The 19539-nt window shown below is 39.4% G+C and overlaps 1 long non-coding RNA gene across 2 annotated transcripts; it reads left to right on the forward strand.

Annotated features, from left to right (window-relative positions):
- Nucleotides 1-446: 446 nt before the first annotated feature.
- Nucleotides 447-3908, forward strand: LOC127174778 (uncharacterized). 2 transcript variants are annotated; one of them, XR_007828906.1, is made up of 7 exons: nt 447-525; nt 941-1058; nt 1439-1573; nt 1715-1902; nt 1989-2151; nt 2231-2355; nt 2791-3908. It is a non-coding gene; the product is annotated as an uncharacterized LOC127174778 (long non-coding RNA). The 2 variants fall into 2 exon arrangements; XR_007828907.1 differs by having other exon boundaries at nt 449-525; nt 962-1058.
- The last annotated feature ends 15631 nt before the right edge of the window (nt 3909-19539 follow it).

Genomic DNA, 19539 nt, shown 5'->3' on the forward strand with positions numbered 1-19539 from the left:
CGTGGACACCTTTGATCAATTTGTTGCTTTGTAAAGATAAATCGGAGCCACGTTTGTACTAATTTGATACCCCGGATCATATTTGTTCGATTTAAAATTAACGTTAGGTTACTAACGGGAATTAATTATGTGTCCATGATTTACATAAAATGAAGGAGTGTATTAATAAATTGTGAATTCATAAAACAAATTCCTAAATCGTGGCCACGTCAATTAGGTATCCCTCTTTACATTGCGCCTTCTAACTTACACGTTAAAAGCACACAGTTGTTCATGAGGATAACAGGGAAGTTATTGTTTGTAACTGTAAAAACACTGAATTGTATAAAAAGATAAAACATCAAGGACACCAGGAGAATTTACAGGGGTTAGAGGCCTAATAGGCGGATGAATCCATGACGCACCCTTAAGCACACCTAGAAGTGCCGCGCAGGCGCCATCTCACATTATTTTTAAGGATGCAGCGCGAGCAGGCATCTCTCAACTGGTGTGTGACCAGAGTTATACTGTTCAGCTAGTCGCTAGGTGAGTTCCCGGCTTTAAAATCTACCCTCGTCGAACAGTGTTTAAGGTGTTTATTTGACGATACTAGTTGCTGTTTTATCGTCTGTGGAAACGTGCTGCGTAATGCTAGAATAACAAAACTAAGTTCTATTTCGTGGTGTGCGTCAGTCAGGCCTGGCTTTTTTATGGATTCAAACATTATAAATATCACCAAACCAACACTTTATCGGGACAAAAACATCACCCTGTTTAATCATATATGAGCGAAACTTGCTTGCTTGGTTTAAAAGTTTATTTTACGAGTTATATGTTGTTGTTTTTTTATATATATATTTTTTATATTGGTCTCATCTCAAACGCTTGGCAAAACACCTCATATATATGCTAGCTTGGTTAAAAAAAAAAGTACACAGATTGACTGTAATTATCCTAATAGTGAGAGTGTTTCATTCCGAAGAAATGCTGGTTCAAGTGGAGTGTAAAGGGAACCCGAAATGGATCCGAATACCAGTGGAAAAATGACTGTTTTGACTTCTGTGAATTAATTAAAGAAGGTAATTTTTTTTTTTTTTTTTCAAATGTAGAGTAATTTTAAGTTTATTATAACAGTATTATTTTCTTTGAAATAAATGATTATTATTCATATTAAGTAGTCATACATTTATCCATTAAACATTCAGTTTTATAAATTGACTTGATCTTGAATAATATTGATCACACTTTTTTTGCATATAGTAATGTTAACAAATCTTTGTACAGTATTTTTCTATACATTTGACTTTAATTCTATCCTACTGATCTGAGTAGTTATTTACTTAAACATATTGTATTTTTTTATGCATTACTTGCATTTGAAAATAATATCAAATGATTAAATTGTTGTCATTTTCAGTATGTTTGAACATGAAATCAAATTGTATTTTCTACTTTTAAGCTTTAGCAAAGTTCAACTTGCCGCATGGAGCCAATGTGGTTCTTAAAGACTCTGCAGGAGTTGATGCTGATATTTTTGATGAGCTTGTGAGAACATCTAAGGTGTCCTTCAAAATTTTGGATTGTGATACAGCAGGTAAGAAACTCATGACCTGCTGCCATGTTCAAAAATGTATAATCTAGTTTGCATTCTCAAGCATCTTTCTTCACAATGCATGATGCTAGCATCTGTTTTTGTAATGTTCATGTTGTCTTGTGTGCTGAATGTGATTCTAAGATAATGTTCCACAAGCTGAGACCGATTTCTCTGAGCCGTCATGCCCCGAGTCGTCATTTTCATCAGTAAAATCAGAAAGTTCAGATTCCACAGTGATTCCGCGATCTTCAAAGGCACTGATACATGATCCAGACAAATCTTCACTCATCCTTGATTACTTTCCCCGATTTTTGGATACACCAGGCTTGGTAATAAATATTAAAAGTTTGATTTTGATGTTAATTGTATATTTAATTGTAATATTTGTTATTGACTTGATTTTTCTGTGTGATAGATTGACCAAGACTTTACTGTGCTTTTTGGAGAGGACATTTCAAGCAAGTTTATTGCAAAATGGCCAACATTCTACAAGCCAAGAATAATTGCTGACTGCAAAAACCTGCATCATGGTGCACATGTGGATGACCTTTTGTCTGCTCTGTAGGAGTCTGATTATGGTAAGTATAAATGTTGTTTTTTTTTTTGTTTTTTTTTTTTAGCTGGTATAAGGTTTAACTGAATGCTCTATCCTTCTAGGATGGGACAGTGATGTGGCTGCTATTCTCTTGCTCCTTCATCTCTTGCCTCCAACTGTAAAAGGAAGGAAGACTGGGAAAATCAGTGCAACAGAAGCAGCTGATCATGTTGTAAAGTTCATGAAGGTAAAATAAAGTTCTTGTTAGATTTACTCATTTAGTCTTGACAGCAGTTGGTGTAATCTGTGTATCTGCATAGTCATCATATACAGGTTCCAAAATATAGAACTGAGCAGAAAACTTCAAATCTCTTCACATCTCACATTAAAATCTTACTACATCTACAATTCAAGGGCGAAACAATGTTTTCATAAACGCATTACAATAAGATTTCATTTTTTATGGATGCTATGTAAATACATTGAACAATACTTGCACTGCATTTATTAATTTTGGTTAATGTACATTAATACCTTTTTAAAAAATGTATTTGTTTGTGTTCGTTTCTCATATGTCACACACCTGAGGATGAGACTTTTATTTGTGAATTTGAACTTGAAAAATCTGTTAGCTGTTATATAAAAGAAACGCTGTTTAAAATCTCTCATCATGTCTCATCAGGTGGGGACAAGCATCAAGGCATTTCTTGAGCGAGTTGGATCTACACAGCCCTTCCTCCTCTGTGTTGGAGAAAAGAGGAGTAGCATTCAGAAGTTTTACATCATCCTGGACCAGAAGGCCATTCCCCGCATGGTGCAGACAGCTGTTGCAGCCTTTGATGAACTCTTTAAGGCACACGTTGTCTTTGCTGTATCGTATGATGAGGCCTTGTGCAACTTCTACACGTTCATTTAAACAACGGTGTATGGAATTGATGTGGGCACAGCCAAGGAAAGTCCAAGGGTCAAGGAAATCCATGTGAGAATTCACAACACTGAGGTTTGACTCCCCCTTCCCCCCAGCATCTTGCTCAAATGTTCTTATGCTGTCTTTGCAAGGTACACCACAGAAGTTGTTCAAGTTTGTTTCAGCATCTGAAGTTTCATCATGGTTTGTATCCAGGGCGTTCATTACGGTTGAAATGTGGCGAACCTGGATGTTCATCTGTTTTTTTTTTTTTTTTTAAGAAGTCTGTAAAAAACTTTAAAAACATAACCAAAACATTGGCCAAGAAACATCAACATCAGTTGGCTTTTCATTGGGAGAGTTTTTATTTTAAAAGATTTCAGTTTGGTCCTTTTAATGAAGTCTCTACTTGCACTCTGGAGGGTAACAAGCTTTTAACTGAAACTTGGAATGTACCCACTGTCTCCACTACAACCTGGGTAAAAAACTATGGAACTGAATACCAAGTTGGAATGTTTGTTTGCTCTTCTGTTGAAAATGAAATGCCTGTTTTTAATAAGATTAGCAGTATTATTGTGAAAGATGGACAAGCTTTTCTTTTGGCCGGTAATGTAATTACAGTGTGTTTTGATGAGCATGTGCATGCATTCTGTATTGAGGAGGTGGGAAATATTTTCACTCTCATTTGTGTGGATGATTTGATGTACTATAGACCTTATGACAGGCAGTTTTCATATGACAGTGATGAGAGAACTTACATTGTTCCCTGTTGTGTTTTTGTTTCAGATTGGAATTAACTGCAAACTGTAAAGGTTTTTAAATGCAGTGAAATGCTGTGTCTGAATGTGAATGTTAAATGTGGTGTACCTCAATAAAGTTTTTGCAATCTTTTCTGCAAATGTCATGCCATTTTAATTTTGTAGAAAGAACCAAAACGTAACAAAAGTGCTACTATAAATCAGTATTTTCAACACTCATCAATGCTATATTCAAATTACACTGGTGTTGATCTTAAAAGGAGAGTGTTAAAAATTAACACTGTAATTGAGTACTAACACTGGTGTAGTGCAGAAACAACAACAAATAGTGTTGACTAGGTTTAAAATTAACATTAATGAGTGTTGAATTTACACTCAAAGGGTGTGAAAAAGTTAACACCATCAAAAGTGTAAAAGTTACCCTCTATAGTGTGGACACATATAGACACTTTGCTGGTGTTAAATTTGACACTGTGGGTGTTCTTTTTACACCAGCGATTTTGCTGTGTAGTTGTTCTTGTTGCTTTTGTGCAATAAATGAATAGCATTTAATTTGTTTTAGATATTTTATGTTTAGACAGTTATATTTTGCGGGAGTCCCACAAATCATTTTATTCTTTCGCATCTACCCGCACACACATGAGCCTCTGCCCGCGCCTGCAGCCGCACTCGCCCATCGAGTCTTGTACCGTGCAAGTCTTGTACTCTCTGTTGCATCGAGTCCAGTGCCAGTGGATTAAAGACCACTCTCGCTGGACTCGACGCAACAGAGAGCGGCGCGGTACGACAATAGAAGCTGATGCGTTACTCTCCGCACCCGATACGTTCTCAATAAGTTTTAATGTGCCGTGCTGCCCTTTCAGAGGTTTTAAATTGGATATGGAGTTTTTCATGGTTGAAAAGGATTTCTTCCCCTCTAATTGACAATGCACAAGTTCTTGCCTTTGACAGAAATAAACTAAAAATAATGATTGTATTTCCAGCTACAGAACGCGTGCCCTCCTCTCTCCATGCTGACTTTGTTTTCATTGGTAGCATCCGCCTCACAGGCGCTTACCAGTCAAAGCAGTTCTCAGCTAAAGGACGTGGCGTGTGCTAGCCAACACCCTTTTTATAATCTACATGATAAATCACATTCTGTCAGCAATGATGTAATGCAGCAGTAATGCATGCTTGTAACTATACTCCAATTACTAATTAAAAATTTTTTTTATCACGTTAAATTACTCCGTTACTAAAAAAATAATCAAATTACAGTAACGTGTTACAAAGTAATGCGTTACTGCCCAACACTGTTTATCAATACGTTTCTGCATTGGGCTAACCAAATACCATGGCTGTCTGGGCGTTTAGCGTAATGGTGACGGGCGCTTCCGACATGCGCTGCACACAGTAGACCAGTCACATTTGCCGCAAATTAGCTTCACACAAAGGAGGAAATGAATCCTTGAGCAAACCGTTTGGGGCTCGTTGAGCAAATAAGGTAAAAATAAATGCATATTATAAGCCAATGAAAGTGTTTTTTGACCTTTGCAAGCATGTCAACCTGTTGTTGGAGACTCCCAAAATCAAACCACTATGAACCTTTCATAATCCATAATAGGAGCACTCTAAGTACTAACTTATGTCTCCATTTGTTAATCTTGTGCATAAACACACAAAATAACACTTCATTTGAAAATATATTTTCCTTGTACTGTGATGCAAAGCATGCTGAGAACTAGAAAACTCAAACATTTTAAGTTCAGCCTACTACAACAACATTTTGAGTTCACAGAACTTAATTCAACTGACCTATCGGTAAGCCCCTCCCCTTGAACGCAGATGAGCCAATGGCAGTCGAGTATCAGTTGCATGGGGGAGCAGAACTCAGACATCTTTAGGTTTTAGCGCCATAAAGAAACATTGGAAGATCCGAAGCTCGCATCGGTTTGATTGTGTTTATGCTACAAAAATCGAAAAGCAATGTGCCTGTGGTACTTGTAACAATGATTCTAGGTATCCTGAGAGGATAGGGAATAGAATTTATTACATTTCCTAAACCCAAACAAAACAGAGCAAAATGCCCCTAAGCATTCAACCCCAATCCCAGTGAAGACAAAAACGTTCATTTTATGGTTGTCATACACTCATTAAGTTACAATTTTCATCTGCTCAAGCAGAATGTTAATGTCATCTTGTGCTTCAGTAAGGAATCTCTGGCTAAACCTAGCTAATGGTAGAGTTAGTGAGTCCATGCTAATGTACAAACCTAAATAGCGAACTGTTTTCACATCATGTACAGTGTAGGTCAAAAACCCATAAACAAAGGTTTACGTTTTAGTGTCTCCTTTCATATTAAAATGGTTAAACGTACATCAATTTAATCAAACCCTGCATGTTGTCATCGTGTCATCGTGACGACCCACCATAATATGCGACTTTTCCTGCTTATTTATTTTAAAATACTTTATATATCCCTCCATGGAATATTTAATTCCTACTTGAAAGGTGGTCCTTCTTTGTCCAAAATTGTGCAAAGACATCGAGGGACACGGTTGTCACACTGACAGCTGTCATTGTAAGAGTGAGCAACACAGTTTGTTTTTCAGATGGAGCAACAGTAATTAAGGGGGCGGGGCTTACCGATAGGCCAATTGCCCTGTCTTATAAAGGGCCAGCATATTGGGTGTAAGTTTGAGACTCTCCATCCTAAAACCTTCTTTGATGTTTGTTTTACGGCTACATGCTCAGGGATTAACAGGGAGAAAATCCTGGATGAACTAGCAGCTGGGAGCAGATTGTAACAGCCACTAGAAGTTTTATGGTAATTTTGTGGCAGAGTAACAACTGCGCATGTGTGTAGGGTACAAACGATATGGAAAGGGAAAGAGTATAACCTGCTCTACTGACTGCTGATCTGTTTATCTTTATTTTATTTAATTCTGTTTTTGTTGTGACCTGAGTTGGATGCTTGTGTGCATTTTGCCCCGCCCGTCCCCCATGTATGCGGACGAGGGTGTCGGTGCTTGAGGTGTTTATTAAACTCTGGAAGATACGCCATCTTTGCATCTCTCGTGCCTTTATTAGCACCCCACAGGTTCTCTGTCCAGATTATTGATCATTTCAACTCGGTTACAAAGTGGTGCCCGAACAGTGTGGATCTACCAGTGTTATCTCTTTTGTTGTCCTTCAGAATCAGAGTTCTTTGTTGCATGTGTCAGGCCATGTGAAGTGAGAGAAAAAAGGTGACTGCAACCAGTAATATCTTATATTGTTACTTCAAAAATGCGCAAATATCAATTTTCATGCAAAGACAGAGAGAAAAAAACTATGTAAATCTTCCAAGTATACTTTTCTTCTTTAAGTCCTTTCAATCAATGTTCTGTCGTTATAGAATAACAAATCGTCTCTCCCGTCGAAAGAAAAACAAAAATCTGTTCCAACTAGATGAAATAAAACACAAAGTTCACCTTCACTCCTTTGTCCTTGAACCTCTAATCGACCCTGAAAGAGTTTTCAGAGAACAGAGAACAACGTCTAGGCCAAAGACCTCTTTCATTTCTCACCGTGGGCTGTACCAGTTCCGTGTTCTACCCTTTGGCCTATGCAACGCCCCAGCCACTTTTCAGAGGCTCATGAACACGGTGCTGGTCATGCGCTGTTTACGAAATTGTAGTTGCCTCGCCCACGTTTGAACAACACCTGATGGATCTTGAAGAGGTCCTGGCTAGGCTGCGTTCTGCTGGCCTGTCAATTACATTAGACAAGTGTCAGTTCTGTAGTAAGGAACTTACCTTCTTGGGCTATCGGGTCACCAAGGATGCATTGTCACAGTTCTTTGTCCATCTTCTTTTGTCTTCAAGTCCAGCCCTGCACATGTTTCTGAAAGCAATATAGCAAATAGAGCAAACAAGACTACTTATAGTTGCTGGGATTTGGCTAACTTGAGAAAGATAACTGAGGTGACAATGGAAACTGGGGAGCCGCCTATGGCAGTTGCATCCAGGTTGTGGGAACTGCATGTCTCTTACAGTGGTGTGCCAAATGTACCTAAACAAAACCTCATGTTTAATAATAATAATATTAATAATGATAATAATATGTTTTATTTATATTGCACCTTTCAAGAACCTAAGGATGCATAAAGTTGATACATAAAGGATACATAAAGTTGATAGATAACGCCAACTTTGTACCGAACCATGACATGCCTTGAAAACTAGGACAAGTATCTTGAACTATGATAGATAACAGGGAGCCATATAAATGGCTATAAGGAGTGATGTTTTTGGTAAATGTAAGAGCACAAACAGCTGAATTTTGAATTAGCTGCAAGTGATTAAGGGCTTTGTTGGGTAGGCCATATAACAAGGAGTTACAATAGTTCAGACATGACATTATAAAAGCATGAGTAACAGTTTCAGCATCTTTGAAATTTAGTTAGTGTCAAATATGGGCAACATTGCGAAGATGGAAAAAAACGAGACTTGATAAGCTGGTTGATATGGGGTTCAAAACTCATTGTAGAATCAAATAGTACATCAAAATTCTGTATAGTGGGGGAGGGATGAATTATAACTCTGTAAATCTTAATAGAGAAGTCAAGATGGGAGGAGACAAGGAATTAAGGGCCCACTAACAAAATTTCTGTGTTTTCAGTATTCAAGTTTAATTGTTATCATTGGCTTATTTTAAAATTGTAGGCGAGATGTTAAAGAAGGGAGGAAACACAGAATTGGACTGTGCAGTAAAGTAGATTTGCATGTCATCAGTGTAACTGTGGAAATTAAGACCATGGCACAGGCTGATCTGAGGAAGCATGATGATTAAAAATAGAAATGGACCAAGAACAGATCCAGGAGGCACACCATGTGAAAAAGTGACAGAGCAAGATTTGTTTTTATCAACGCTAATGAACTATTGCCTGTCCTGAGAGATATGAACTTAGCCACTGCACAACAGTTCCTGTAATGCCGATCACAGACAAAGAAGATATGATTACAAAATGGCAAACAGTAATAAAAGCTGCATTCAGGTCCAAGAGGACCAAGGCTGAGGACACCAGAATCAAAGGCAAGGGATGAGGTTGTTCACTACTCTTAGGGGAGCAGTAACTATACTGTGCAGAGGATGGTTCGTGCAAATAATTTTTGTCCAAATGAGTCTGTAGGTGTGTGGTGACCACCTCTTCTAGGACAGACAAAAAGGGAACGCTGGAGATTGGTCTAAAATGACTCAGCACTTTGTTGTCAAAGCCGTGTTTTTTTAGTAACAGGGTCCAGGCGGTACATAACCAGTTATAAGGGATCTATTTATCATGTGATAAATTTATCATGTGCGGTTTAATGAGAGAAGGCAGAACATTTTTGAGCAGATTGGTCAATACTGTTGGTATTGGAAATGGCTGACAGGAAGAGAAGTTAGTTAATAATCAGCTGTTCAATTACAGATGTATTGGTGAATGTAAAGTTTGAGAGTGGTAGTGATGGGAAGTTCAGATCATTTTACTGACTCAGACCTTTGAGTCTCGTTCAGCAAAATGAACAAATCTTTTTTCGAGTCATTTCATTCATTTCGTTCATTTTAGCAAAATATAATTAAAATGTTACCTGTTACCTCCCTAACACATCTACTGCTTACACAAACGTTGATCACACTTCAAACATAAACTATAATGCTATAAGAAACAGAAAAGATTAATTCATTGTTTACCTGAGTCTTTAGTCTATGATTAGCTCACGTCACCTCTTATCTGACAGACTTGATTAGTTCATCTCTCGAGTCTTCGGGTTCGACTCGTTCGTTCATCACGTGACAGCCCCATAAGATGAACGAACGACTCGAAAAACCCGAAGACTCAAAACAAGTGAACTAATTCCAGTACAGAACCTAATAGGATGTTGTGTATGCGCGACTGAACGAATCACTCCCCGAGACGACTCGTTCGTCCCGAGTCACATTAAAGATTCGTTCAAAATGAACAAATTGTTCAAGAACGACCCATCACTAGAGAGTGGATAGAGTATCTGAGAGGCACAGGGTTTTGAAGGAGAAAAGGAAGAAAAGGATTGACAGATATTGTCAATTTGGTGTATAAAATTGTCAGAACATTTTTCACAGAGGTCAGAGGAACCATTACAAAAGGGAGATGGCGGTTTGACAAGTTTGTTGATCTCAGAGGATAGGGACCTGGGTTTACACGTTGCTTTGTTTAAAATAGTGGACAGGTAAGTAGAGCATGCTGTATTAAATGCTTTTTTATATTGCAACATGAACTCTGAGCAAAAGGCAGGGGCGGATCTAGAAAATAATTTTTAGGGTGGCACGGGGTCTATGAGGGGTGGCAACACCAAAGCAAGCCCCTGTGCGTAGTTTAGGGGATTTATAGTCTGAGATACACAGTTGTGTTCACAAATATATTGCATTACCATTAGGTAATCATCTATACTGTGTAAAATGAAAAATAAATAACATTTCAATATCCATCATGGCACCAAGTCAACACACACACACACACACACACACACACAAAACTCAACAGGTTAAAAATATTTCTGATCTTGTATCACTAAAGACGACATGCAGTTCCATTAATATTACATAGGCTACTTAGATGGTATAAATCACATTTTAGTGCAAGTTTAAGAGCAACAAAAACGTTTGAATTTCCTAACATTAGAAAGAAATACAATAATTTCAAAGCACTAAAACTGGATCAGTTTTGAAAACAATGTTTGATTTTCTTTTATTAACAGAGGTGGGAATGTCTGTAATCACCCACAACACACTTTCTACCATTTACTCTAGCAACATCCCAGCAACTGCATAGCAAGAGCCTAGCAACTACCCAGAATATCCTAGCAACCAACTAGAAACACTTTACCAAACATCTAGAACATCTGACCAAACTATTTATGTTTTTAAAAAAGGCTTTAAGACAGGCCAGCATACATTTGTCTTTCAAACTTTTCAATCTAGAATATCACAGGTGTTCTTAAATGCTTAGACACAATTCAGATACACAGATTACTTTCCTACCAGTGAACACTCATGAGATCAATAACACTATTACAAAAACAGATACAGATGTATAAATCTGGATTAACTTTTGAAAAAAAAAAAAAAAAGATTTTCATTTTACCACTGTAAAGTAATCTTGCAGTAGATAAAAAGCACTAAAAAGTTAAAATACCAAAGAATTGTATATGAACTTGGTATGCCACAATACCAGAATACAGTCCAGAAAAAATAAATAAATAAAAATACGCCTAATAATAATAATTTAGCATCCTCTGCACATTTGGTCAAATTTCATTACAGTATACAGTACTATAGTAGTTTCTTGGTCTCCTGACACAAGACTATATATCTAGGCAGTCATTTCTCAGTTCTGCAAAAATGCAGTACACATAGGCCTACTGTAAAAAAAGTTACAAATCAAATTTTGACAGTCACACATTAGTTGTACATGTGCTACAGTTTACCGTACATTTAGAGTAGTGAAATTTCCGTAATCTGATGTACTGGTACTTTATATTGTAAATGTACAGTATCTGTAAGTATAAATTCCTGTGCTGATTCGTTCAGCTCTCTCCTTTCTCCGTTGTTAGGATGCAGAGATTCTGATTGGTGCGTCATCAGTTTTGTTAATGTTTAACGTAGTTTAACTCATTGTTAACCTTTTTGAGAAATGTGTCTTTGTTTTGAGAACTGAATTAATGGTTATGAATGAATGGAAAATGTGCCTACTCTGGGGTGGCAGGTGGGGTGGCACAGCTTTTTCTTAGGGTGGCAGTTGCCACACCGTGCCACCCCGGTAGATTCGCCCCTGGTAAAAGGTAACATAAACAAGAAGACGAGTCTTCTTATGCAGTCGCTCAAGATGCATACCCTTAGCTTTCATTAATCTGAGCTGCAGGGTGAACTGAGGGGAAGAATGAGCTAAGGGCACATTCCTGGTCTTTGATGGTCCAGAGTAGAGGCTGACATTTTTTCGGGAATCCCGCGGGATGGGAAACAAAATCACTAATAATTACGGGATTGGGACGGGATAGGAAAAAATGTCACCGGGACCGGGAATCGTAACGCTATGAAACCCAACTTTATACACAAATATACCTTTTATACAAATAAACTATAAACGATATATTGTAATTTTGAACTTAATTCTAGTTGCCCTGTCTCTTTATGCTCTCACTCTGTATGCTTTGGTGTGGCTGGTTAAGCAAGTAAGTTCATGACGGACAGATCGTTAACGACTGGTAATACAGCAGGACATCCAAATGCTCACCTATCATTCATCGACCATATGGCTTTTCACCTGAAAGATGTATGTAGTAGCAAGTTTACATGGCCGCTCAATCTAATGTTAACCTAGAAAAATGTGCGCTATTGAAGTGTCAGTGCGAGTGTGGAAGCCGAATAGTAGCGCGGTGCTGCATGACAGAGGCGCCGGTGCGGTCACTTGCTCTTAAAATGCCGTCATTTTTGGTCATACAGATAAGAGTGATAGGCATCTTTCGAATCTGTAAAGACTCAACGTTTATTTGTGTGCACTCAGAAAAACAAGGAAACGTTGCGCTTTTGTAAACTAATTAAAGCAAAAAGGACGCGCTTTCTGCCGCCTGTCTCTGTGAACTTGAGCGCGTCACTTCGAAACTCCGTGTATACTTGCTTTAGAGACAAGAAAAATATATCTATAGAGTGAAATGTCTACTTTCAAGTGGACCAATTCAAATAGGAAACGTGTGTTTGCATGAATAATTTACATGAAATTTAGTGTGTGCAGTGCACACTGTGCATTTGTTTAAGATGGCTTTCGGTTCAATAATAATAAAACCCCCCTACATTTTTCATTTTTATTCAACTAATGTAAAAAAAAAGTTACGGGCATATTGTGATCTATACTGTATTCTTTACTGTAACTGGCAGATTCCACCAAAAAAAATAATACGGGAGTGGGAGGGAATGGGAGTCATTCTTCCGGGATTGGGACGGGACGGTTTTTTTTTTGTGGGAGTGGGACGGGAGAGGTTTGAAAATCCACTCCCGTGTCACCCTCTAGTCCAGAGCCTCCAAGATATTAGATCTAACTTCATTTTATAAAAAGAGAATCTCACCAGGATAAGAGAATTTAACAGAGAGGAGGCAGTTTCGGTAGGGTATTGTAGATTTAATTTTAGGTATTGCAAGGTGGAGAGAAAAACTACAGTGAGTGAGCTTATGGTCAGATATGCCAACTTTGAGACCCTCTGTAGATCAGCAACATCAAGAATGGCGTGGGACCAACAATTATAAATGACAGATATTCAAAGCAAACAACAGCATCAAAGTCAGTGTTGGTAGTCATTAGTTGTTCTTAAATACAGCTGCCAGACCACCATGTCTACCACATCTCTAGCAAGAGGAGTGAGAAAGCAAGTCACGTTATTGCAGCAAGGACACTTGTTGCTTAATTGCACAGAGTAGCTCACACATACGTAGATGTAAAGCCTAGTGAACGGTGTTTCTACAGACTCCGCGATCAGAGACTAGACTAGCCCATTGGTGGTGGTCAGTGTTACAAGGGACTTCTTCAGAGTGTCCCTGAACCTGTTCTTCATTGCTCCTCTGTCATGATGCTAAGTTCGCCATACATCACAACCTTGGGTAGGCAATAATCCTCCATCCTGGAGATGAGGCCTGCCCAGTGCAGCTGCATCTTCAATAGCATGGAAGACAAGATTGCGCCGAAGCGTGTGGCCTAGCCATCTATCACTCTTTCTATTTTTGTTATTCTGCCTGTTTCTTTTGTTTTCAAACTTCTGACTAAAGATTCACAAACCCTACTGGACACTCTAATCTCCATTGTTGATACCTGTAAAGTCAAGTCAAGTCACCATTATTTATATAGCGTTCTTTACAATGCAGATTGTGTCAAAGCAACTTTACAGTATTAACGGGAAAATAGTGTTTCGAAATAGTGTTCTGTTCTCCTCTGACCACACAAAAGCAGCAGTTTAATTCTATGCTGCAACAAAGTCAGATTGTGCAGAGGACTCATCTGGTTCCCGTCGTCTTGTGCTGATGGCCGTCTAAGTGACGATGACTTCTAGGGGATCTGTCTCTGGGATTCATCTAGTTGACATGGTCTCCGCTGACATTCAGGGCTGTAGAGGTCATCTCTAGGTGCTGATCCACCATCTGGACTGGATCCAGGTGGCTGCAATGACGGCACATCGCGAGAGAGAATCTCCTCCCTGACCTCCTCCGTCAAACCCTCCAGGAAACGCGCCGTGAGAGCTGGCGGCCAGGGTGCGAAATTCAATCGCGTAGTCAGCCGCGGACCGCTTTCCCTGGCGAAGAGATGAGAGCAGACGAGAAGCCTCCTGGCCGAAGACAGAGCGGTCGAACACCTTTATCATCTCCTCCTTAAAAAGAGAAAAATGTTCACAAAAAACAGCCTCCATCTCCCACACTGCCGCTCCCCAGTCACGAGCTCGTCCAGAAAGGAGAGAAATGACGAAAGCGACCTTAGCGCGATCCGCCGCATAGGTGGCAGGCTGTAGAGAAAAAACCACTTCACATTGAGTAAGAAAAGCACGGCACTGTGTGGGCTGACCTGAGTAGCAGGGAGGATTGTTAATCCGAGGCTCTGAATGAAAACGGGGTGGTATGACGGTTGGTTCAGAGCGCAGGGACTGCAGCTGGTTGGTCAGTTCAGTTACTTGGGCTGACAACCCCTCCACGGCATACCTGGCGGCGGAGAGCTCCTCCTGGTGTCGCCCCAGCATGGCACCCTGAAGTTCGACAGCGGAGCGAATGGGGGTCTCCTTCGCTGGATCCATGATATGGCCAGATTATTCTGTTGTGAGAAGAGTGAAGGACCCAGAGGCGAAGGCCGGGAAAAGCAAACAGAAGTCTTTATTCGTACTTGGCAACGATAGTAATAATAGTAACACAGGCTGTCTGCCGTCTACTTCCACTTCTGTAGCGCAGAACAGGGAAAATACAGGAACGGAAAGTCACAGTCTCAGCTGGAGCGCGCAGACTCCGGCAGCGCAGCAAGGGGGGATTCCTCAGCAGGTACGAGTAAGCCAGCGGTGGGCGTCCCCCAATGATGAGGCGCCGAAGGCGCAAAACAGGATGACTGGGCAGACAAAGAAGACTCTAGACAGTTACTTGCAATACGACAGGACCGGACAATAAACACGACAGGGCTGGGCTAGGCTTGACTTGACACGACTAAACTTATCTTGCAACAGGTAGAGGGTCTCAGAGAGACGGCGTTCAGACATATAGAGTAATAATCTGGCAGTAAAGCCCAGAAACAAACAGGTAGAAATAGAGAGGGTAATCAGGGCATAGTGGGGATCAGGTGCCGTAGCAATCAGCGCGAACCCAGATTGCGATAGCAGACAGCTGGGGGAGAGAGAGGGAGGGAGAGATGACATAGAAAGAAGAGGCTAGATGACGAGAGTCAAACCCGGCTCGTAACATTTACCTGAAAATTGAGTGTTTACTGTTGCCCTTGGCATTGTTGATGTACTATTTCCTATTTAATACTGTACAGCCGCATGGTCACAATTCTGTATTGTTAAAGGCGGTATATAAATAAAGATGATTTGATTTGATTTTTATTTGACTAGTTCAAATGTTATTTATCCGACAGATATTTCTCAGGTTTATCTGCCGATAAAAAGAAACAAACATTGATGTCTGGATGAGGCTTTGGTTAGCTAGCAATTTTGTATCTTTGAATGAGTCCGAGACCACAGTGATCTCATCCGACAAATCTGAGATCAATAACATTGACCTGGGAAATCTATCTGTTTTCAATTTCCAAGGAGTACAGAACCTTTTTATCCTACTTGTGTCTAAATCTTTACATAGTCCAGCTCTAATCTGATCTAATTCTCATTCTGAGCTACAGCCCTCCTTTTAAGATCTGGAGATCAAAACTGACTTCAAAACTGACTATTCCCTCGCTTGAGGCTAAAATATTGACGGGATAGAGCTTTTTTGGTGGTAGGACCCAGACTGTGGAATAGCTTCCCTGTACAACTTAAGCCGGGCTCACACTAAAATCCTAACCAATTTTGAAATCTGGTTGCAGCGCACACATAAGGAGAATCTTTGCAGATTATCTTCCTTCAAATCTTAAACATGCACACACTACAAGATTTGGAAATCATGGCGCATCACACACTACAAGATATTATTAAAATTATCATGCCGGTGGGATCACCTCACGTAATTTTACGCAACAGATCATTTCAGCAGTGCTTACATATGTTAGCTAGCCTGCTAGCAGCTTTCTGCACTCACCCGGTATGTTCAAAACCGAGATGATTTCACCCCAGAGCTTCTCTTACTCCATGCGGTTGTGGTATGTTTTCGACACATTATACAGACAGTGTTAGTACAAAAATTCAAAAAGCAGTTTCCTCCATCTCCACTATCCAACGGACCGTACAGCAGCTGTTTTGTGGTCACGCATTGGCTGTTGTGAAAGTAGTGATGTAATCATAGCCGTGATTATCCCCATTTAAGATCCTAAATATCAAACATTTTTGATAATAATCGGGGTGGCCCTGATTTGTGTGCGAGCAGATCGGGAGGTGCAAGATTCGATCCAGATAATCTGCGCCGAGCACTGGGACCGATCGATGTGCTCGACAGGATTTTTGGGGAAAATCGGGCTAAAAATCCTGTAGTGTGAGCCCAGCTTTAGAGTAGCACTTTCATTGTTGGTTTTTAAATCTTGTTTGCTTAAAACTCATTTGTTTACTTTAGATTTTAACACATGATAATGCTGTTCTTTGTAATGCTTTATCATTCTTTATTTGCATTAGTGTTTGTTATGCTCCTGTACAGCACTTTTGTCAGTTTTGGGGCTGTTTTAAATGTGCTTTTTAAATTAAGAACTAGAACTAGATGCTGGTAACCTCGGCCTGTTCAGAGACGCAAGTGTTGGTGATGTTGAGGATGGTATGGAGGCAGTCCCAGATGATGATGGTGGACGACCCATGACTTCGAGCCGTACAGGAGGGTGCGGTTCTGGACACGCTCTTACTTTTCTTCAGGTGCTGGTCATTCCAGACTCTTTTGTATTGTTTGTTGAATGTGCTGTTTGCTTTATCGCTTTGGCTCAGTTAAAAAATAGCAGTGATTAATATGACAAATCTATGTAACCCAGCTGATAAATTCAATGCACAACCTAAAAGTATACTTAAAAAAAAAAAGAAATTAAGAAATTACTTAAAAAAAATCTGTATTGGTGTCCTAGCTAATAGCCTAAATATGCAGTTACGTTTCTACATGAGCACTTTACAGTAATTCTGATCACATTTCTTGTTCCAAACCACTTCAGACTTCAGACAATTACTGAGTATAATACTTTCTGATGTGCAGTTATGCAGTAGAGCCATATTATCGGTGCAGACTGGATTATACTGGATTAAACTTTGCTTTTTACAGCCAGTGAGCTTTGTGTGACTGATATATGGCTCTTCTTCTTAGTGTCTATTTCCGGGGCGTCTCACAGTGGATTTTGCACTCTGCTTTCAGACAGTCTTTCTGGATCTTTCTAACTCAGGATTGAATGAAGTCCAAAATGAGTTTCTGAAAGACTGAACACTTTCTGAAACTCTAAGTAAAAATGTCTGGTTTACTCAACCACAGGGATGTAAAATACTTGAGTAATTTTACTTGCTTACTGTGCTGAAGTATTAGGGTACTTTTTTTTAAACTGACTACTTTTACCTGATAACATTTCTGAAGAATAGCAGTACTTTTCAGTCCTTACAACTGAAAGCTACTCGTTAGAATTTTTATTTTATCTTACACACGTTACATATGGTAAATAGAAACTCAAACTTGCACTTGACATATAAGAACCAGTGATGTTTGTAGGTTTTAGAACAGGCAACTCAAAAAGAGAACATTCAAAAAGTTCAATAAATGTTCAAAACTGCATGTTACAATTAAAACATTTAAGTCTGATCTTTGTGACTTTTGTTCAGAGGACCACATAGATTTGTAGTGCATATAATGCAAGTGTAAAAGACCACACGAAGTGAACATGATGGTCAACTTTCTTAGAGATGCTCATTTTGCTTAAACATTTCAGCATTTTGGTATGGTGCCCAGAGTTCCAAAATGCAGTTTAATTGCGGTTGTAAACGATCCCAGCCGAGGAAGAAGGGTCTTATCTAGTGAAACAATTAGTTATTTTCATTAAAAAATACAATTTAAATACTTTTTAATCTCAAACGCTCGTCTTGTCTTTCTCTCCCTGAACTCTGTGTATTCTGACTCAAGACAGTTAGGGTATGTCGAAAAACTCCAATTGTATTTTCTCCCTCAACTTCAAAAATCATTTCAAAATCTTCCTACATTGCTGCAGAAGTACCGACACAGTCTTTGCAAAGTGAACATGCAAAGAAGATCAAACACCCTTAACAAAAAAGGTAAAACAGCGATATAGGACGATTTTGAATTGGAAGAAGAAAATGAGATGGGAGTTTTTCGACACACACTAACTGACACGAACCGGTTTAGGCAGAGTAAGACAAGATGAGTGTTTGAGATTAAAAAGTATATAAATTGTATTATTTTTATTAAAATAACCAGTTGTTTCACTAGATAAGACCCTTCTTCCTCGGCTGGGATCGTTTACAACTGCATTTAAACTGTATTTTGGAAGTTCAAACTCGGGGCACCATATCAGTCCATTATATGGAGAAAAATGCTGAAATGTTTTCCTCAAAAAACATAATTTCTTTACGACTGAAGACAGAAAGACATGAACATCTTGGATGACAAGGGGGTGAGTACATTATGTGTAAATTGTTGTTCTGGACGTGGACTTCTCCTTTAAGTAGACACTGATTTGTCAACAGGGGTTGTATAGGCTACCGTCATATTCTCTGTGTTGTTTTGAAGTACGTTTTTGGACGTCCCATACACTTTCTTTATATGCAGAGAGATGGATTATTTAGATTTTTTTTTTCTAAAACATCTGAGGAAAGATTCCACTGTGCTGAATTTTATTGTTGTTGTTGCACTGGATAGATGTTTATGTGCCATTTTGTTTTGTTTTCTCCCTTTAACCAAAACTCTGTTTGTACTTTTTTACTTTTACTCAGAATGTTTTCGGCCAGATAGTTGTATTTTTAACTGAGTAAAACTTTCACAGAGTATCTGTACTTTTTACACCTCAACCAAAGGTTAGTCAGGACACCAGTATCAGATGTTTATAACACACAACTGCGTAGTTCCCGTACATCTCGGCTGACAGATGACCGGGCCAGTGAGCTGTTTGTTCTTTCTTTTAGCACTCCCTGGTGGATGCAAGGGGATGAGGGAGCCCGGTGAAACTATTTTCAAACACAGCGTCTAAACATCAGACCCCTGAGTTGCACCCCTACTGTAAGAACCAGATTCATGGGCTCACGTTGCTCGGGGTGATTGTCCGAGCAGGTTGGTAAATCAGAGGAAGTAAACCTTGCTGGTAGTGCTGTCATTCAGCCAGCAGTTCAGGCAGATGAATTGAGCATTGAGAGTCATCTATTTGCTCTCAAAAGGCCCGATCATCCTTTATTGGCCGTCTTTCGTCACCCAGCCAAACTCAAGGCTGTTCAAACTGACAAATAAACAATCCAACACATAGGCAGAGGTAGGCAAATGGTCCAATAAAACAAACTTTGACTGCAAGATGAAGAGTGCCAAGAAAGGTTTACATTATTCCAAAACAGAGCAACAGTTGGCCAGACCAGCAGGGCTTACAATACACCTGACACAC

The sequence above is a fragment of the Labeo rohita genome, chromosome 13 (genome assembly GCF_022985175.1).
Source record: "Labeo rohita strain BAU-BD-2019 chromosome 13, IGBB_LRoh.1.0, whole genome shotgun sequence".
Taxonomy (NCBI): Eukaryota; Metazoa; Chordata; class Actinopteri; order Cypriniformes; family Cyprinidae; genus Labeo; species Labeo rohita.